This window comes from Peromyscus maniculatus, chromosome X (genome assembly GCF_049852395.1).
Source record: "Peromyscus maniculatus bairdii isolate BWxNUB_F1_BW_parent chromosome X, HU_Pman_BW_mat_3.1, whole genome shotgun sequence".
Lineage (NCBI taxonomy): Eukaryota > Metazoa > Chordata > Mammalia > Rodentia > Cricetidae > Peromyscus > Peromyscus maniculatus.
Window position 1 is genome coordinate 45500061 of NC_134875.1, and position 23062 is coordinate 45523122.

General features: G+C 39.4%; 1 pseudogene; it reads right to left on the minus strand.

Moving 5' to 3' along the window:
* Positions 1-20288: 20288 nt before the first annotated feature.
* On the minus strand, positions 20289-21498 carry LOC102923275 (heterogeneous nuclear ribonucleoprotein H2-like; annotated as a pseudogene).
* Between the last annotated feature and the right edge of the window lie 1564 nt (positions 21499-23062).

Here is a 23062-nt window from a genome sequence, read left to right on the forward strand (position 1 = left end):
GAACACACATGATGTACAAACATACACGCAAGAAATAACACCATTGCACATAGAATGAAGATCTAAAAAACTTTAACACCCAATGGTTGTATAGCTCAGGTTTCAGCCGTGGTAAAATAGAAGAGATAGAAAAAGCCAGATAGTAAAAAGTTGAAATGGTTACAGTCAGAACAAAGGAGTTGAAAGTGAAAAACAATTAAACAGGACCTGGAAAGTGTTTAATTCTCAGTGTCCAAATCACATCGATCCTCCATAAATGCATAAAAAAAAGAGGACAAGCATGTTAAATGCAAAGGACAGTCTTCTTAGAATTACCTAACAAAATGAAGAATTTCTCTTTCTTTGTTCTCTTTTACTTTTCCATTCCTAGAATTATCTTCTGCCACTATCCCATTGATCTCAAATCAGTGGTTCTCAACCTTCTTAATTCTGTGGGCCTTTAATATAGTTTCTCAAATTGTGGCCATCCCTGAATCACAAAATTATTTTCGTTTCTCCTCTGTAACATTAATTGTGCTGCTGTTATGAATCTCAATATGAATATCTGTGTTTTCTGGTGATCTTAGGTGAACCCTGTGAAAGGGTCATTCAACCAAAGTGGTCATGACCCACAGGTTGAGAACCACAGCCTTAAGTGCTCATACTCCTTACTCTGCTTTATGACCTAATTTTTATTTCTGTAGGGTTTGTGCAACATGGACCAGGAAACAGAATGACAAAAGAAATAACTAAAGTATTAGGCAAAACAATGAACTGCTCGGTGTTCTGGTGCCAATCACTCGAAATCATGTTCATTGCAACGACTATGCATGAGGGTTAATAGACAGCCCCATGAAATTCATGATATTTACTCAATATACTCAGTGAATTGAATTTCTCTTTCTTTCTCCCTTGATAATGTGTAGTGTCATAACTTCCTAATTATCATTATCACTAGAAACTAAGGGCTAAAAACTCTCTGAAATCTCTTGGTTTCTTCTCCTTTCTGATTGTGTGGCAGGAACTCTAATTGTGCATTTCCATAAGCTCCTTTTGTCCCTTCAGTAGAGTAACCCTTTCCTTTGCCTACTGTTCCACTTCCACGAAGGCACCAAAAAAGCCAGGTGGTAGCTGGAACTTCCAATTCAAAGTTTGTGCCTTAAAAGACTTCCCCATAGGAATGAGAAAGATTCTAAAATGTCATAGATGGCAACACTGTGTGAGCATAGCCAGTTTGGTCCACTCCTCTCCACCCCCACCCCCACATAGGGTTTTGCTACACACTGGATTTTGAAGGTACAGCACCAAATATCAGTTTCAGGTTTGGGACAGGAGTACAGAGCCACAGCTATACAATGTTAAACATAAACTGCTGTTTTAGTTATCTTGTTCCATTTGATGAATGGAATCAAGTCAAATGTGATGGAGTCACTAACAACCACAAACATACCTTATTCAACTTGGATATCCTCTAAGACCAGACTACTTTCCATTAAAACTGGAAAAGGTGTTAATATAGAGTCACTGACCTCCTTGTGCAGTGCATCTGAACCATCCTAATGGTATGATCCTTTAATACAGTGCCTCATGTATTGGCGCCCTCCCCCTTCAACCATCAAATTATTTCTGTCCTACTTCATAAGTATAAGTTGCTACTTAACCATGTATCCGATCCTAAGCCCGTCATAAATAGGTGTTTTCTGATGGTCACAACCCACAGGTTGAGAACCACTGTTCTACTGCTTATGCCATAATATCCATAGTGAAGAAAGTAAATTAGGGTTCATGCACATTGTCTCTAGGGTGAAAAACAGTGGACCTAGGGAATAGTAATCACAATGTTGTATAGACACAAAAGTCACTGTATCATCCTGAAGAAGACAGTTTTCTTAGTGATTCAAGAAAGGCTTCAAGCTACGATGTTATCAACAGTGAAAATAAATGATGTTTATTGCAGACGCCATTCCAATTGACAATGTGAAGCCCGTCTGTGTCCAACTCCACAACATAATGCAAGTATATAACACAATGCCAGGGTACTTTAACTTGAAATTATTTATGACATTTGGTTGGGTCAGTTCTACACTGGTATGGTAATCTCCATAGGCACTGTTTCTATGTAGATCTAGAACATACCACCAGCATGACCTACTCCAAGGCTATTCAGGCATCAGGAGATGCATATGAATTCCCTTAGAGAGCAGGTAAGAATGACAAATTCAGGAACATGTCAAACATTTGCTTTTGCCCCAACACTGAATTATACCATAGGGTGATTAACCATGCTGGGGTACTGGAGCCCAGAGACCAAAAGCATTGATTTCTCATCATTTTGCAAACTTCCTGTGGTCCACAGGTCTCTCTCACAAGGGGTATGTGAGTGTGACTGTCAGCTTTGTATTCCTGTGATAAAAAACTCCAGATAAATATTTAATAAAGATTGAGGGTTGATTTTGACCTGTGGATTCAGTCCATGGTTTTAGCCCTGTTGATTTAGGCCTGTGGTGACAGAATAAATCGTGTTGAAGATATGTAATGGAGGAAACCAGGTTCACCTTAGTATGGCCAAGAACCAAAGTGGTAAATTGTAAGAGTCTTATGCCTAATGATTCAAATTGCTTACTATAGGCTACAACCGATACTGCTCTACCGAATTCCAGTAAAGTTCTAAACCCTACCTATTTAGTCTCTACCTTATTTACATAGTCTCTTTGACCTACACTAGTAACCATTTCTTCTCTCTTTATCTATCTAAAGCCAAACATGTCTACATGTGTAACTGGCCATTGTGACTAGAGCACAATGTCTCTTATTGCTGCTTACATAGACCTCTATTGCCTTCCTAAGTTCTACCAACCAATCATTATCATTGTGAGATGTATTGAACTATAACCAACAACCAAAATCAATTGAGAGACTATATGGTTGGTATCACTACATACTAAACTGCCTTTTAAAGTTGATGACAGATCTTTCGTTTTTTTTAACAGTATGATATTTCTCTTTTAAAAACTCTAATAATCCATTTTTTCTCTCTCTCCCTCTCCTTTCTGTCTCTTTCTTTGCCCCTCCCTTTATCTCATTCATTGCTTTATTCGTTCTACTTCTTTTTGATTTATAAATGATTTTTTTCAATAATATTCTTTGGTTATATTGATTTTTGTTTTGTTATTAGATACTTGATTTTTAAAATTTATTTGCAAATGTTTGTGTTTGTGTGTGTGTGTGTGTGTGTGTGTGTGTGTGTGTGTGTGTGTGTCTGCCAGTCCCTATGTGTGATCATGCATATATATCTCAGATATCAAGCAATTTTTCTGAGACAGGGTCTCTTACTTGCCTACAATCCACGGAATAGGGTAGACTGGCTGAACAGTCAACCCTAGATTACAAGCACAAGCCATATAACCCGTATTTTTTATGTAAGTTCTCAGGATCAAACTTAGAGTCTCAGGCTTTGCAAAGCAAATCCTTTTCAGATTGAGCTATCTCCAGCCTTATGTGAGTAGCAGTCCAGTCATCCTTGTTCCACCCTAATAGTCGTGCCAGAAACCCCATTCAAGGACTGAGGAATCTGGATGCAGACATCCACGGCTAGGCCCCTGGTGGAGCTCCGGGAGTCTAATTAGCAAGAAAGAGAAGGGTTTATATGAGTGAGAATTGTTGAAACCAAGGTTAGATAAAGCACAAGGACAAATAGCTAAATGAATGGAAACACATAAACTATGAACCAAAGGCTGAGGGGCCCCCAACTGGATCAGGCCCTCTGAATAGGTGAGACAGTCGATTGGCTTGATCTGTTTGGGAGGCATCTAGGCAGGGGTACCAGGTCCTGGGCTAGTTACATGAGTTGGCTGTTTGAAACCTGGGGCTTATGCAGGGATGCTTGGCTCAATCTGGGAGGAGGGGACTGGACCTGCCTGGACTGAGTCCTTCAGGTCGATCTCAGTCCTTGGGGAGACCTTGATCTGGAGGAGCTGGGAATGGGGGGTGGGCTGGGTGGAAGGGGAGGGGTGCAGGAAGGGGGAGAACAAGGGAATCCACGGCTGATATGTAGAACTGAATGGTATTGTAAAATAAAATAAAAGGAAAAAATAGGCAAAGCTAAAAACAAAATCAAATAAAAATTAGGCAAAGAACTTAAATTGACCTTTTTTTAAACAATATGTATAAATGGCCAATAAACATGGAAAAAATTCAGGTTCCCCATCATGATCTTGAACCCCCTAGCTCATAAAATCCCTCTTTTCTCTCTTCAACTGGACTTTTGGAGCTCAGCCTGGTGCTTGACTGTGGATCCCTGCATCTTCTTCCATTCACTTACTGGATGAAGCTCTATGGTAACAGGATATTCACCACTCTGATTATCAGGGTAGGCCATCTCAGGCACACTGTCCACTATTGCTAGTTGATTAAGCTGGGATCATCCTTGTGGGTTCCTGGAAATTTCTCTAGGACCCTGCTGGTCGGACACCTAGCATAGTCTTGAGGCAGGGGGAAGGGCTTGGACCTGCCTCTACTGAATATATCAGGCTCTTTTGGGAATGGGGGATGGGTTGAGTGGGAAACCTGGAGTGGTGGGAGGAGGGAAGAGGGGGGGGATCTGTGATTGGTATGTAAAATGAATAAAAAATTTCTTAATAAAAAAGTCAGCTTCGCCCAGACTTCCCTTCTGGACCAGAGAGAGTTGGACAAGAGAACTCCCTTTTGGACAAGAGAGAGAGACTTCCTGAATCTGTCAGCTCTTTCTGAAACAAGTACACTGATAAGACCAAGAAGGAACCACGAGGAGATGGACAGACGTCAAGGCAGAAGTACATACAACAAAATGAAGAGCAATACAGCATCACCAGAACCTAGCCCCCCTCCAACATCTAGACCTGAACACCAAAAATTGGAAGAAGCAGAAGAAAGTAGACTTATGAGTAACTTCATGAAGAAGGTAGAGGCTTGTGTAGAGGAAAAGACAAGAAAATTGGAAGAATGTGGTGGTATTATGTTCCCCAAAATATTGTGTACTCTAATAAATTTATCTGGGGTCAGAGAACAGACAGCCACTAGATACAAAGGCTAGAAAATGGTGGCACTCACACCTTTAATCCTAGCATTCCAGAGATAGAAATCCCTCTGGATCTCTGTGAGTTCAAGGCCACATTGGAAATAGCCAAGCATGGTGACACACGCCTTTAATCCCAGAAAGCCAGCCTTTAATCCCAGGGAGTGGTGGTAGAAAGCAAAAGATATATAAGGCGTGAGGACCAGAAACTAGAAGATTTTGGCTGGTTAAGCATTCAGGCTTTTGAGCAGTAATTCAGCTGAGTCCCATTCCGGATGAGGACTCAGAGGCCTCCAGTCTGAGGAGACAAGACCAGCTGAGGATCCAGCAAGGTGAGATAGCTGTGGCTTGTTCTGTCTATCTGATCTACCAGCATTGACCCCAATAACTGGCCTCGGGTTTGATTTTATTAATAAGAACTTTTAAGTTTCCTGCTACAGAAGAACGCTGTAAACAGCTAGAGGAAAGGGCAAGCAAATTAGAAGAAAACAATAAAGCCCTCCAAGAAAACAATAAAGCCCTCCAAGAAAACAAGAAAGCACTGAAAGAAAATCATGAAAAAGTAATGAAACAAACAAAGGAAACAGTCCAAGAACTGAAAAGGGAAATTGAAAACATAAAGAAGACACAAACAGAGGGAATGCTGGAAATAGAAAACCTGAGTAAAAGATCGGGAACTTCAGATGCAAGTATAACCAACAGAATGCAAGAGATGGAAGAGAGGATCTCTGGCATTGAAGACACAGTAGAAGAAATAGTTTCATCAGTCGAAGGAAACACTAAAGCCAACAAAGTCATGAACCAAAATGTCCAAGAAATTTGGGACACCATGAAAAGACCAAACCTACGAATTATAGGGATAGAAGAAGGTGAAGAATACCAACTCAAAGGCACAGAAAATATATTCAACAAACTTATAGAAGAAAACTTTCCCAACTTAGAGAAGGAAATGCCTATGAAGATACAAGAAGCCTATAGAACACCAAACAGACTAGACCCCCCAAAAAAGTCCCCTCGACACATAATAATTAAACAACTAAGTGTACAGAATAAAGAAAGAATATTAAGAGCAGCCAAGGAAAAAGGCCAAGTGACCTATAAAGGTAAACCCATCAGAATAACACCCGACTTCTCAATGGAGACTTTGAAAGCCAGAAGGACCTGGACAGATGTAATGCAGACACTAAGAGACCATGGATGTCAGCCCAGACTAATATACCCAGCAAAATTTTCAATCATCATAGACGGAAGGAACAAGACATTCGAAGACAAAGCCAGATTTAAACAATACCTATCCACAAACCCAGCCCTACAGAAAGCACTAGAAGGAAAATTCCAACCGAGGGAAGTCAGATACACACTCGAAAACACAGGCAATAGATAAAGCCACAACAGTAAACCCCAAAGAAGAGAAGTACACACACACTACCACCAAAAATAACAGGGATGAAGAACTGGTCATTAATATCCCTTAATATCAACGGACTTAATTCACCTATAAAAAGACATAGACTTACAGAATGGATACGAAAGCAGGACCAATCTTTCTGCTGCATACAAGAAACACATCTCAAATTCAAAGACAGACACTACCTAAGAAAAAAAGGCTGGGAAAAGACTTTCCAATCAAATGGTCTTAAGAAACAAGCAGGGGTAGCCATCCTGATATCCAACAAAATAGACTTCAAACTAAAATCAATCAAAAGAGATCAAGAAGGACATTACATCCTCGTCACAGGAAAGATCGACCATGATGAAGTTTCAATTCTGAACATATATGCCCCAAACACAAGGGCACCCACATATGTAAAAGAAACATTACTAAAGCTTAAACCACATATAAAACCCCACACATTAATAGTGGGAGATCTCAACACCCCATTTTCACCACTGGACAGATCTCCCAAATCGAAACTTAACAGAGAAATAAAGGACTTAACTGATGTCATGACCCAATTGGACCTAATAGATATCTACAGAACATTCCATCCTAACAAGAAAGAATATACCTTCTTCTCAGCACCCCATGGAACTTTCTCTAAAATCGACCACATACTTGGCCACAAAGCAAATCTCAACAGATACAAAACAATCGGAATAACCTACTGTGTTCTATCAGACCACCATGGTTTAAAGTTAGATTTCAACAACAACAAAAACTACAGAAAACCTACAATCTCATGGAAACTGAATAATGCTCAACTGAATCACCAATGGGTTAAGGAAGAAATAAAGAAAGAAATTAAAGACTTCCTAGAGATCAACGAAAATAAAGACACCACATACCCAAACTTATGGGACACTATGAAAGCAATGTTAAGAGGGAAATTCATAGCACTAAATGCCCACATAAAGAAGTTGGAGAAATCTCACACTAGTGACTTAACAGCACATCTGAAAGCTCTAGAACAAGAAGAAGCAAAGTCTCCCAGGAAGAATAGACGCCAGGAAATTATCAAAGTGAGAGGTGAAATTAATAAATTAGAAACTAAGAGAATAGTACAAAAAATTAATGAAACAAAGAGTTGGTTCTTTGAGAAAATCAACAAGATAGACAAGCCCTTATCCAAACTAACCAAAAGACAGAGAGAGAGAATCCAAATCAACAAAATCAGAAATGAAAAGGGGGACATAACAACAGACATTGAGGAAATCCAGAGAATTATAAGGTCATATTTCAAAAACTTCTACTCCACAAAACTGGAAAACCTGAAAGAAATGGACATTTTTCTGGATAGATACCACATACCTAAGTTAAATCAAGACCAGATAAACTATTTAAATAGTCCAATAACCCCTAAGGAAATAGAAACAGTCATTAAAAGACTTCCAACCAAAAAAAAGCCCAGGACTAGATGGTTTCAGTGCAGAATTCTACCAGATCTTCAAAGAAGAGTTAATACCAATACTCTCTAAATTGTTCCACATAATAGGAACAGAAGGGACATTACCAAACTCCTTCGATGAGGCTACAATTACCCTGATTCCTAAACCAAACAAGGATGCAACAAAGAAAGAGAACTACAGACCGATCTCCCTCATGAACATTGATGCAAAAATACTCAATAAAATACTGGCAAACAGACTCCAAGAACACATCAGAACAATTATCCACCATGATCAAGTAGGCTTCATCCCAGGGATGCAAGGGTGGTTCAACATATGAAAGTCCATCAATGTAATACATCATATAAACAAACTCAAAGAAAAAAAACACATGATCATCTCACTAGATGAAGAAAAGGCATTTGACAAATTCCAACACCCCTTCATGATAAAAGTCTTGGAGCGATCAGGAATACAGGGAACATACATAAACATAATAAAGGCAATATATAGCAAACCAACAGCCAACATCAAATTAAATGGAGAGAAACTCAAAACAATTCCACTAAAATCAGGAACGAGACAAGGCTGTCCACTCTCCCCATACTTATTCAACATAGTACTTGAAGTTCTAGCCAGAGCAATAAGACAACATAAGGAGATTAAGGGGATTCAAATTGGAAAGGAAGAAGTCAAGCATTCCCTATTTGCAGATGACATGATAGTATACTTGAGTGACCCCAAAGATTCCACCCAGGAACTGATAAAGCTTATAAACACCTTCAGCAACATAGCAGGATACAAGATCAACTAAAAAAAAAATCAGTAGCCCTCCTATATACAATGGACAAAGAAGCTGAGAAGGCAAGTAGAGATACATCACCCTTTACAATAGCCAAAAATGACATAAAATACCTTGGGGTAACACTAACCAAGAAAGTGAAGGACCTATATGAAAAGAACTTTAAGTCCCTGAAAAAAGAAATTGAAGAAGACCTCAGAAAATGGAAAGATCTCCCATGCTCATGGATAGGCAGGACCAACATAGTAAAAATGGCAATTTTACCAAAAGGATTCTACAGATTCAATGCAATCCCCATCAAAATACCAACACAATTCTTCACAGACCCGGAAAGAATAATACTCAACTTCATATGGAAAAACAAAAAATCCAGGATAGCTAAAAGAAACCTGTACAATAAAACAACTTCTGGAGGCATCAAAATCCCTGACTTTAAGCTCTACTATAGAGCTACAGTAATAAAAAACAGCTTGATATTGGCATAAAAACCGACATGTGGACCAATGGAATCGAATTGAAGACCCTGACATTAACCCACACACCTATGAACATATAATTTTTGACAAAGAAGCCAAAAGTGTACAATGGAAAAAAGAAAGCATCTTCAACAAATGGTGCTGGCATAACTGGATATCAACGTGTAGAAGGCTGTAAATAGATCCATATCTGTCACCGTGCACAAAACTTAAGTGCAAGTGGATCAAAGACCTCAACATAAATCCAGCTACTCTGAATCTGCTAGAAGAGAAAGCAGGAAATAGTCTTGAACGTATTGGCATAGGAGATCACTTCCTAAATATAACACCAGTAGCGCAGACACTGAGACAAACAATCAATCAATGGGACCTCTTGAAACTGAGAAGCTTTTGTAGAGTAAAGGATATGGTCAACAAGGCAAAGCGACAGCCTACAGAATGGGAAAAGATCTTCACCAACCCCACATGTGACAGAGGACTGATATCCAGAATATATAAGGAACTCAAGAAATTACACATCAAAACGACCAACAGAGAATTCTCAACAGAGGAAACCCAAATGGCTGAAAGACATTTAAGGAATTGCTCAACATCCCTAATCATCAGGGAAATGCAAATCAAAACAACTCTGAGATACCACCTTACGCCTGTCAGAGTGGCTAAGATCAAAAACACTGAAGACACTTTATGCTGGAGAGGATGTGGAACTCGGGGATCTCTCCTCTACTGCTGGTGGGAATGCAAGCTTGTACAACCACTTTGGAAATCAATATGGCGCTTTCTTAGAAAATTGGGAATCAATCTCCCCCAAGATCCAGCTATACCACTCCTGGGCATATACCCAAGAAATGCTCAATCATACCACAAGAGCACTTGCTCAGCTATGTTCATATCAGCATCGTTTGTAATAGCCAAAACCTGGAAACAACCTAGATGCCCTTCAACTGAAGAATGGATAAATAAATTGTGGCACATATACACAATGGAATACTACTCAGCAGCGAAAAACAATGACATCATACGGTTTGCAGGCAAATGGATGGATCTAGAAAAAATCATCCTGAGTGAGGTAACCCAGACTCAGAAAGACAAATATGGTATGTACTCACTCATAGGAAGATGCTAGATGTGGAACAAGTATGACTGGACTGCTACTCACATCACCAGTGAGGCTACCTGGAAAACGGGACCCCAAAAAAAGACACGGAGAAATAGATGAGATCTACATGAACAGCCTGGTCATGAGTGGGAATAATGAAGGGCGATGGTTGAGGGAAAGAGAGTGGGAGATCCTAGCTGGATCAAGAAAAGAGAGGGAGAACAAGGAATAGGAGACCATGGTAAATGAAGACCACATGAGAAGGTGAGAAGGGGAGGAAGCAGAGAGCTAGGGAGGCCCACGGAGATCCACAAAGATACCCCCGCAAAAGACTGCTGGCAATGGTCGCGAGACGGCAGGAACTGACCTACTCTGGTGATGGGATGGCTAGACACCCTGATAGTTGTGCCATAAACCCCATCCAAGGACTGAGGAATCTGAATGCAGACATCCCCGGCTGGGCCCCTGGTGGAGCACTGGGAGTCTAATTAGTGAGAAAGAAGAGGGTTTATATGAGCGAGAATTGTTGAAGCCAAGGTTGGATAAAGCACGGGGAAAAATAACCAAATGAATGGAAGCACAGGATCTATGAACCAAAGGCTGAGGGGCCCCCAACTGGATCAGGCCCCCTGAATGCTTGAGACAGTCATTTGGCTTGATCTGTTTGGGAGGCAGCTGTGAATTGGTGCCGGGTCCTGGGCTCATTGCATGAGTTGGCTGTTTGAATCCTGGGACTTATGCAGGGACACTTGGCTCGGTCTGGGAGGGGGGGATTGGACCTGCCTGGACTGAGTCTACCAGGTCGACCCCGGTCCTCGGGGGAGACCTTAATCTGGAGGAGGTGGGAATGGGGGATGGGCTGGGGGGAGGGGGGCGAGAGGGGGAGAACAGAGGAATCTGTGGCTATTATGTTGAACTGAATGGTGGTGTAAAATAATAATAAAAAAATGTGGTTAAAAAAAAAGTCAGCTTCACTAATTATCATAAAATGGCAAGCCAAATCTCAAATAAGATGTTATTTCACACCCATTAGGATGCCTATTATATTTCTTAAAACCTAGAACTTACTAACTGCTGGGAAAGATGGGCAGACATTGGAAGCCTTGTGTGATCTTGATGGGAATGTGAAATGGTGCTGTCACTATGGAAACCAAATAAAGGCTCTTAACAAAATTAGAATAGAAATATGATATAATCCAGTAATTAATTGTACTTCTATACATGAAAGAATTGAATGTGGGGACTCAAACCTATATTAATGGCAACATTATTTGCAATGCAATGTACAAAAAGCAAAAGGATGTACAAAAAGCAAAAGGATGGCAGATGAATGAGTAGACAAAATTCTATATCTACATATGACAATTATTCAGTCTTCAAGTGGAATGAAATTTTTACATGCTATACAACATAGATGATTCTTCAATATTTTGTGGTTCAAACCTTACATTAGGAAAGGACACACACTATACAATGCCTTTTGTTAGAGAAATGGAGATGTCATGGGGGCAAAACATAGATATTTGGGGACATAACTGGTGGTCCAAGTCAGATTCAGCCACTTATCCTTAATAAGCCAATTTTAAAAAAGCAATTTAATAGTCAAAACCAGAGAAAGGAGCTCTATTCCATATGGCCACATTGGGAATAGGGGCAAAAAGGTTCCACAAAGCCCTCAAGTCCTTGATGTAAGATATACTTTTAAACAGAGAGTCAGTTTAGACACATATTAGCAGTTCAGTAAAGGTTCAGTACTGCCCACCATTTGATGTTTCCTCTGATGGCCTCAGTCCATCCTGTAATGTGGCTTGAAAAGTTGTTAGTACCCAGGGCAATCTCGTTCAGGGAGAGCAGTCGCGCCTCTGACTGGTGCCTTCCTCCTCTCAGCACGAGCTTCCTAGGGAAATTCCCATGTCTTTGGGGTCCATTTTTCAATACTTTGATAGATTTCAGACACAGTGTCTCTTTAGAATATCTTCATTTCTGGCATGCTAAAGTACCACAAGTTGGGCCAAGAGCAGTGGCTGTACTCATTCACTCTGTCAGCTATCATGCAGATGTTCTACCTAAACCGGCTACCCTTATAGGGATATGGCAGTTATGAATTCTAGACAGAGATAGACAGACACACACACAGACACAGAAATACACACACACACACACACACACACACACACACACACACACAGAGTGAGAGAGAGAGAGAGAGAGAGAGAGAGAGAGAGAGAGAGAGAGAGAGAGAGAGAGAGAGAGAGATTTCCTAAACTCCTTCTGTTAAAAAATGAAGTAGCTAATGGCCATGGCACTTCATTTAGAGTTGTACAGAAGGAAAGTCATCCTCAGAAAAGAAAAAGAAAATTCCACTCCTTGGTGAAATGGGATCATTAGAAATGGGAATGGGAAGCAGGCAGGAGGATGCATCCCTGCCTCTTTATAGATTGATACCTGGGAAAAGAGTGGTGCTGAGGAAGATTCATGCAAAGCAGACAAGGCCAACGAAATGCAGTTTAATCTCTTCTTAAGTATATAGAATCTTTTGGAAGGTGGATCTTTAGAAACAGTTCAATTATCAGAATCTTCCTCAACTCCCCTGAGCTATGAAAAAGAAATAAGAATTACCAGTTTCACCCTGAAAATGCAGATATTTGGAGGTTGAGGCTAGAAACCTGTCATGAGTTATTTCGAGGGCAGCCTGGGCTACATTGTCACTCAAGGTCAGCCTAGTTTACAGGGTAAGATTTTATACGAGAGAGAGAGAGAGAGAGAGAGAGAGAGGGAGAGGGAGAGGGAGAGGGAGAGGGAGAGGGAGAGGGAGAGGGAGAGGGAGAGGGAGAGGGAGAGGGAGAGGGAGAGGGAGAGGGAGAGGGAGAGGAGGGAGAGGGAGAGGGAGAGGGAGAGGGAGAGGGAGAGGGAGAGGGAGAGGGAGAGGGAGAGGGAGAGGGAGAGGGAGAGGGAGAGGGAGAGGGAGAGGGAGAGGGAGAGGGAGAGAGAGAGAGAGAGAGAGAGAGAGAGAGAGAGAGAGAGAGAGAGAGAGAGAGAGATTGGATTGCTTCAGTTGTTAAAATAGTATAGACATTCCTTAAAGAGCATCCCACACAATGATTCCCTTAATATCAATTACGGAGTAAGTTTTGGAAGCATGTCAAAGCTATTTCTCATTTTCATAACTATGCTGAAATATTGAATTTATGAAGTGAAAAAAATCCCTTCCCATATCAAAAAGACTGCTTCCCCCACCCCAGGTAGTCATGAGTGATTACTCTTTAGATTGAACTTGTATTCTTTTCCTCACCGATTACTTATTACACAGCTGTTACACTTGTTTCTCAATTTCAGCATTATAATTGTATTCCATTACATATATTTCCCTTGTTTTCAGAAAACCAATGAAGTTTACTCAATTTGATATCACTTTGATGTGAATCCAAAATTACTCCAGTTAACATATGTATGATATTTGATAAATCATTTTCTCTTCCAAATATGGCCTGTATGCATTCACTTTCAAGATATCTATTATCTCTTCTGCAAAATAAATTGCTTGAAACATGTTGATGCTTTTATTGCCTTCTGTAATTTTTTTTGAATTATCTTACATGGTATCATCATCCTTAATTGAATTGTAACATGTTAGTTGATGCTAATTCCTTGGAACTAGATTTGTGTTTGTATTGTTTCCAAGGAATGTTTTAAACAAACCATTTGCTTCTATCTCATTCTTCTGTGTTTTCTGACAGCTTCATTCGCACCACAGTTTTCTTGCATTATTTTCATATGTAAGTGCCCAAGTAATTGCCACATGTCTTTTTTTTAATATCTGGAGGCAGAGAAATATCTTAATGCTTCTTTACAACAGTACTGAGAATACAGACAACATTTACGACAAAGAGAGGTGTGTTATACTAAGTAGTGCAGTTTGACTGACAGTGACCTTACAGAAGTATCAGTCTCTTTTAAAGTAGCCATTTTCCCACTCTTTCTCCTGAGCTCTCTATTAACATGCCAGGATTTGCTCTACACAATGTTTGCTTTGGGGTTATGGCTCAAAGTATTATGCTAACTTACTCACTAGAGAGAATGGTGGGAGAAATAGGTTTTCTGGTGGATATCATGTGTTTTATTATAATTTTGATAGTGATAGTCATTGTGAAAATGAATGCTTTTACAAGCCAGCACAATATTATCTATGTAGTGCCAATTAGGTGCTTAGGAACTTGTATATCATTAATCTGCTAGTAGATTATAAGAAAGCTATTATAATCCCATAAACAGCAACATTTAATGATACCAAGTGTGCTGGACAGTTTTTTTCAACTTGATGCAAACTATAGTCATCTGAAAGAAGGGAACTGTAATTAAGAAAATGCTTCCATAATATCTGGCTATAGGCAAGCCTGCGGAGAATTTTCTTAATTAGTCCTTGATGGAGGAGGGCCCAACTCATTGTGGGTGGTGTCATCCCTGGTCTGGTGGTCCTGGACTGTACAGGAAAGCAGGCTGAGCAAGTAGTGAGAAAGGCAGTAAGCAGCACTCCTCTGTGATCCCTGTGTCAGCTCCTGCCTCCAGGTTCCTGCCCTGTTTGAGTTCTTGTCCTGACTTCCTTCCTTAATGAACAGTGCTGTGGAAGTATAAGCCAAATGAGCACTCCCTGCTCACCTATCCAAGTTGATTTGGTCATGGTACTTCATTGCAGCAATAGAGACTCTAGCTAAGATACCAAGTATTGTGGCAAGTGCTTTATAAGCATTTTATCACTGACTTCTCATTATAACTTTAGGAGTTTAATATATTCAGTCTATTTAGTTTAACCATAAGTAAAGTGAGATTCAAAAAGTTTAAACATAGTATCTACTGTGTACTGTTATTTAGCTGTTAAAAAATTGGCTAGAAGAAATGAGAAAAATAATAAGCACACATATAATAGAGTTAAAGTGTGGTAGGTAGAAGAATAATCAAGTTGATAGGATTTATCATTGATAAGAAAATAGATCAAAAAATAAATTAGTATATCTGCAAGTTTTAAACTCTATGAACAAGGAATGATTTCTAAAAGGAGAGAGCTGTAATTTTGCTACTGTGTAATTTTGTTATGAATTGTAATTATCTGATATGCAGGATATCTGATATGCAACCCCTGTGAAAGGGTCATTTGACTCCAAAGAGATCACAACCCACAGGTTGAGAAACACTACCTTAAAGGAATAAAAGTCAGGCAGGCTTCAGATTTAACTTTCATATCTTCAGTTTCTAAAAGACAATACAAAAAGTAACATTCCCTAGTGTTTTTCACATACTAGGAATTGAGTCCATTGAATCATTCATATTGCCTGTCACTGTCAGTCTTCACTGTAGTGTTATACATTTAGTAGCATTTAAAAATATAGCACTCCATTCATTGTAGTATGTACATTAACAATGTATTTTGATATACATATTTATGAAAAAATGATCATCATAGTTAAACCAATTAACATATTTATTATTTCATATAGCTACATTTTCCTCTAATTTTGTTTTAAAATTAGCATACATTATTAAGTCATTTCTATAGATTCCCTTTCCCCATAACTTACTGTCTCCCTGAGTTTTAAGTCTTCACTTGAAACTGAACAGCAAAGGTAAGAATTGACGTGACTTCTCAAGTTCACGTGGCCAGGTAAGTTGCAGGATCAAACCTCAGCCAGTCTACTAGAGTCTACCCCCATCCTTTTGCCATGCCAATGCTCTGTCAGATGCGCTTTGGTATCTCTGTTCTCAGTTGCTTAGAGTCTGTTTTATACCCCAGTCCCTTACACTGTGGCTTGTCATCGCCTATAGGCTTACATATCTGAATGTGGGAGCTGTACAAAAAACATTGGCAACAATTAAAGGACTCTGAGTGCACCATGATCAAAATTTAATTCCAAATCAAACATGTAATGAAAATAGCTCTTGGGGGCAGTCCTTGCCCTCAGCTTGTTGCTGGCTAAACAACATGTTCACTCAGTTTTCATGTGATACTTTGTCAGGCAATGCCAACAAATGCTTCCCAAATGACCTTGGCTCTGATTTGAGACTACTGCTTGTTATGAATTGCAGTATTCTACCTTATATACAAAGAATTTTGTCCTCATAAACAGACATAATGGATTAAATACAGAAATCATAGAATTTAATATTTCCTTAACAACATTCCAGAATGTTTGATTTTTGAAATTCACTGAGTTACTCACTTGAGTTTTGTAAGTATTTATGAAATGAATCTTGGTTGGGATTAGACAGAGTTTTGCATCTACTTCTGAACAGGCCTTAAACATACTTCTCTCATTTAATATTGTGTGCCTATGATAAGTGGCATCCTCATCAGTGATGACTGTACCATATTGACCATATATTCAGCCAAGATTTTATTATTCACCTCAAAATAATAAATTATATATCTATATATATATATATCACTTATGTGCAAATTTGCTTTTATTTTTAATATATGGTAAAATTGTATATATATATATATATATGTCTCAAAGAAATTTAAAAACAAATTTCTTTGATTTATTATGACTTTGATTTGTGTACCTACTTTATATATCAATACAACAATAATTATTTAAAAGTTTCTGGGGTAAAAAGGGTTGCAACTGAGAAAAATGTGAGATTCTGTAATTTACATGGTCTTTTTATTTGGCTTAACTGAATACATACATTATGTCCTCATATCAAGATATAGATGCCCTCTCTAACACCTATTTACAATCACTTTCCACATACTATGTCTGGAAAGATCTTAGCTTTAGAACTTAAACTTGTTTTTGGCTATTCCATAAGTAAAATATTACTTCTGAGATCCAATCCTGACAGCAAACAAAAAGTGTTTGTTCTAGTTCATTGTTCTGTATTCTGTTTTTGTCAAGTTTACTTTCATTCCTCCATCTTCTGACTTGTCTTAAAATTGATATACAATTTATAATGACCTTGTTATGGAGAAATACATGTGGTGACCAAAGAGAGTCTCATGTTCAATTTGGTTACATATTGCTGGAAGTATTGCTTGATTAAAGGGATGGGTGACTTTCTCACCAATATTTGTCATATGAACAGTCTCCCATTTTGACATAAAATGATATCAAAGAATCAAGACTTTGAAAATGGAAATTGTTTTCTTCTAACACATTGCTCCTTAGACTTTCAGAAACAGCATGGTTTTACAAACAAAACACAACCATGAATGGAATATTTGTGATAACATTTGCATACATGAAAATTTACAAAATAAACGCTTCTTTATTTATATAAAATTTGATATCAGACAATGGAATATCTGGGATCTTTGAAATTAGCCAAGAAGTTTATCTCTAGAGACCTTAGTTTCCCTCATAAAGTGGCATATCTTTGGAAGATTAAATATGCATTGACTGAACAAAGATTCAGTTCAAATTTTGAGTTTTAGCACCAGTGTGACTTTGGAGAAAATGCATCAAATTCTATGAGTTTGAACTTCCACATAAAATGAAACTTGGAGATTTTATTACTCAATTCAAAGTGGGATTGGACAAATTAAACCAGATGGTGCACACTGTAGCACCTGAGATTGTTCCTGGTAAGCATACAAATAATGGTACTTACTCATCTGCCTTCTCACTTGGTTATTTTGAACATGTCAAACAATCACGGCAGAAACATACTGGGTACTCCAGAAGGTAGCTGATTCAATCTGTTAAGCAGTGTCAATAATGTACACAGGTGTATAATAGGATTTATCATACTCATCATGATTTCATACATTTCAAAGTGCCTTCTGTCAGATCTGTATTTTTGATACTTTCTGAGGTAATGAATACATTAAAGAAGGATGCAAATCCTGGAATGGCTAAAATTGGATCTTTATAGTCCAAAGGGAGAACCATGAAATTTCCAAAATTGACTAAAGATTTTAAACTTGAGAAGTACAAGATTTCTTACTACTAGTTGCCTCCCAGACATGCATTAATAGAGATAAATCTCAAATCATTCCTCTTTAGACAAGTCCTGATAAAAGGCAATCTGAATGTAGACATCATGAGGTTATAGTTGAACATTTGAAGTACAGCCTACAGATAGCAATGAGATTTCAACATAAAAGACCAAATATAACTTTGTTTCTTATGCCAAAATGGTTTGGGTAGGGAAAACCATCATTTTATAATAATTTGCTAAAAATCAATTTTTCTGGTTTTCATGATACATTTTCCTGTTTCTGATATCTCATCATATTTAGGTAACATGTTACCATTTGGAATAATGGGTACACAAGGCAACTTCTAAATTTGTTCCTTTCTTCTTCAGCTTCTTCTAATGCACATTGATCCTTCAAATTAGACATTCTTCTATGAGCTGAAAACCAAGCCTCTCTGACAAAGATTAGAACAGCCTACATATATGGGTACTTACACACACACACACACACACACACACACACACACACACACACACACACACGACAGTTGGGCATCATTACAATTTAGCAAAATATCTATAGCAAGATCTTTCCTGGAACTATGACCTCCCTAGTGGTGTATGGGCTTTTGACCAAGATTACATCACTGGACATGCAATTCTTTCCTGTGGAACAAGCCTCAAATTCAGTCAGAAAGTGGTTAATTATTCCATAACAATCACACCACTATTGTACAAGTGTGTACATCTTACCTGACAAGTTCCTGTTACAATCGCAGCCTGCATAGTCCCTCATTAAAGACAGCCAACAGGGACAAAATTTACAGGTTGGTTTGAGATTGCTTTTCCTAAGTCCTACAGTCAGGAACAGGATCTTACCATGTACTTATGGTGGGTAACCAAGAGCAAAGTCAACAGTATGTATTGTTTGGGAGACTTCTGGGGTCTCCTGACCAATAACTCATAGGGAGTCATTCCATGCCTTGTACTCTTATTTTCATTTGACATAGCGTGTCTGTTTGGAGTCTACCCATTCAGGTAGATTCAAGTTGAGTTATTTTAATAAAAAGTTGTATTTTTAAATTGTGGTACAGGGTTTCCATAAAGTTCTACTGTGCAGTCCATTGGAGAGAGTAGGGGCTTGAAGTTACCCATGATCACTGAGTTGGACTAGTCTGTGTCTTGAAGTCAAGTAGCATGATTTAATGAAATAAATTATGTTGGTGTTTGGTGTGCATATATTTAACCTTGTAACTCCTTTTGCTTAATTGTTCCATTGATCAAAATCGGCATCAACCTAGATGCCCATCAACTGATGAATAGATAATTAAATGTACTACATATGCATGATGGAATTATATTCATTATAAAGAAACATGAAATTGTAAAGTGTACAGGTAAATTTATGGAACTAGAAAATATTATACTGAATGAGGTAATGCCATCCTAGATGGACAAACAATGTATATTTCCTCTCACATGTGGATTCTAGTTTCAAATTTCTTATTTTATGTATTTATTTTCATTATTTATTTATTTATGTTGCTTTTACCACATCCATGCCAATATTCGATAGTTGTGTTCTTTTTCTCTATTAGTATTTTTTTATTAAGAAAAATTTTATTTATTTTACATACCAATCACAGATCCCCCTCTTTCCTCCTCCCACCCCTTCAGCCTACCTCCTCAACTCCCCCATTCCTTCCTACAAGAATGTAAGGCTTCCCATGGGGATCCAGCAGAGCCTGGTACATTCAGAAGAAGCAAGTCCAAGCCCCTACCCCTGTATCAAGGCTGTGCAAGGAGTCCCACCATAGGTAGTGGGCTCAAAAAAGGCCGCTCATTCACCAGGGATGGATCCTGACCCTACTGCCTGGGGGCCCCTTAAGCAGATCAAGCTACACAACTGTCTCACTTATGCAGAGGGCCTAGTCCAATTCTGTGGAGGCTCCACAGTTGTTGGTCTAAATTCCATGAGTTGCCACTAGTTTTGTTTGGTTGTCTCCATAGGTTTCCCCTTCACAGTCTTGATTCCCCTTGCTCACAGAATCCCTCTTCTCTCTCTTCAACTGGACTCCCAGAGCTCAGCCTGGTGTTTGGCTGTGGATCTTTGTTTCCATCAGTTACTGGAAAAAGGATCTATGATGACAGAGTATTTACCAATCTGATTACTGGGGAAGTCACAGCAACCTGAGACACCATAAGCACTACTGCTGACCCCACTGTAGAATTAAAAAAGAGTTCTACATAGCTATGATCATAAGCTCCTCCATTTGTCCCTGCAGTAGAATTCAGGAAGAGCTCCACATACCTGTGCTGCATATTAGCTTTATCCTTTGCCATAGCTACCATAGCATCTTCATGAGTAGCAAACTCAACGTCTGCCACATCTGTAATTCTGCCATCTGGTCCTGTTTCAATGTGTACTCTCATGGGACTAAGAGGTGAGAAGAAATTGTAAATATCATTCTCAGTGGCTCTGTATGGTACCCCCCTCATGTGTACACAGTGCCCTGTGGTATTTTGGAAACTGAACCCAGCATCTCCGTATCTATGATCAACATTCCTGAGAAACAATAGTTTAGGTCTCTTCCAAATCTATCAGACCCAAAACCATACACCTCATTGTAATCTCAATAGTCATCATAGCCTCCATACCCTCCACCATAGGTACCTTGTCTCATTCTTTCAAACCAGGCTCCTCTGCCAATGCTATTATATCCTCTTCCAGCACCTGGCCTATCATAAGGACCCAGGCGCTGCATAGTCAAGAGCTTTTGAGGGGGATCATAGTGGGTTCGGACTTCAGCTCTGATACTCTTGAAGATTTCTCTCCTTGTGTTTCTTTAAGGCCTTTTCAGCTATCGTGAAGCAAACTGCACAAATGCCTCCTCTGTGCTCTGCCCCTGAAAGACCACCAGCAGTGTCATCCCATTTGGCACAATTTCCAACCCTGAAAAGAACTGATCAATTTCTTCCTTGCTACAGTCAAATGGGAGTCTTCCAAGCCTTACAAAGCCATCACTGGCAGTATCAGGACTATTTGGACCTGTATGCTTTAACACCAAATCCATTTCAACACTGTTGAACTTGAATACTTCAACATATCTGTGTCCCATGGTTTCTCTGTCTTTCTTTAAAGCCAATTTCACTTCATCTTCAGATTCAAGTTCAACAAACGCTTCGCCACTTGGTCTGCCTTCTCTGGTGTAGATAAAACGAACACCTGCTGTGCCATTTTGGATTTTGCAATCAGAGAAGAAGCACATCACCTCCTTGGCTGAGCAGGACCAGGTAGGCCCCTGACCTTCACCATGAACCCTTCCCTACCCTCTGTGCTCAGCATCATGGTGACTGTTGGGCTCTTGATGGCAAGCTTAACTCAACACAATTTCAATGGGGTCTTTGACCCTGCTAAAGTTTCTTCCAGGAATGTGGTAGACAGAAATACTTAAAAATGTTTGCTGCAGCACTCCAAGGAGACTGGGGGATTATCCTCCATATTCCCACAAATGGCTATAGTGAGACAATAGACGACCAGAACTACTTCAGCTCACGTAAGCGATTGATCACGTGAGCGCCTATGTCATGCGAGATCTCGGTCATGTGAGCAACTCTCAACTGTTGTATTATTAATGATGACCATTCTGACTGGGATGAGGTAGAATCTTCAAAGAAGTCTTAATGTGCCTTTCATGATTGCTAAGAAAGGTGAACACATTTTAAAAGACTTATTTATTTGGGGGTGAAATATTCTGTAGATATATGTTAGGTCCATTTGAGTCATAATGTCTCTTATCTCCATGATTTGTTTAGTTTCTGGATAGATGACCAACTTATTTATTTTTATCTAACATGTATGAATGATTTGCCTGCATGTATGTGTGTACAGTGTATACCACATGCATGTCTGGTGTCCATGGAGGGCAAGATAGGGCATTGGATTCCCTGGAACAGGAGTTACAGATGATTTGTAAGTGCAAAGTGGGATCTAGGAACCAAATTGGGACTTCCACCATAGTACCATGTTCTCTTAACAGCTGGGCCATGTTTCTAGCATGTTTCTAGTTGTTGAACATTTCTTTCAGAGATTGCTAGCCATTTGACTTTCTTCTCTTGTGAATTTTCTGTCCATTTTCACAGTCAATTTTTTAAACTGGGGTTGTTTATTTTCTTAATGCTTAGTTTTTTGAGTTATTTATTAATTTATTTATTTTTATTTTATTTTATTTATTTTACAATACTATTCAGTTCTACATAATAGCCACAGATTACCTTGTTCTCTCCCTTCCTGCCCCCCTCCCCTTTCCCCCCCAGCACACCTCCCATTCCCACCTCCTCCAGATCAAGGTCTCCCCCGAGGACTGGGATCCACCTGACAGACTCAGTCCAGGCATGTACAGCCCCTCCTCCCAGATTGAGCCAAGCATCCCTGCATAAGTCCCAGGTTTCAAACAGCTAACTCATGCAACAAGCCCAGGACCTGGTACCACTGCCTAGATGCCTCCCAAACAGATCAAGCCAATTGACTGTCTCACCTATTCAGAGGGCCTGATCCAGTTGGGGGCCCCTCAGCCTTTGTTTCATAGTTCATGTGTTTCCATTCCTTTGGTTATTTGTCCCTGTGCTTTATCCAACCTTGATTTCAACAATTCTCGCTCATATAGACCCTCCTCTTTCTCACTAATTAGACTCCCAGTGCTTCACCAAGGGCCTAGCCGTGGATGTCTGCATCCAGATTCCTCAGTCCTTGGATGGGGTTTCTGGCACAACTATTAGGGTGTTTGGCTATCCCATCACCAGAGTAGGTCAGTCCCGACTGTCCCTCGGCCATTGTCAGCAGTCTTTTGTGGGGGTATCTTTTTGGATTTCTGTGGGCCTCTTTAGCTCTTTGTTTCTTCCTTTTCTCATGT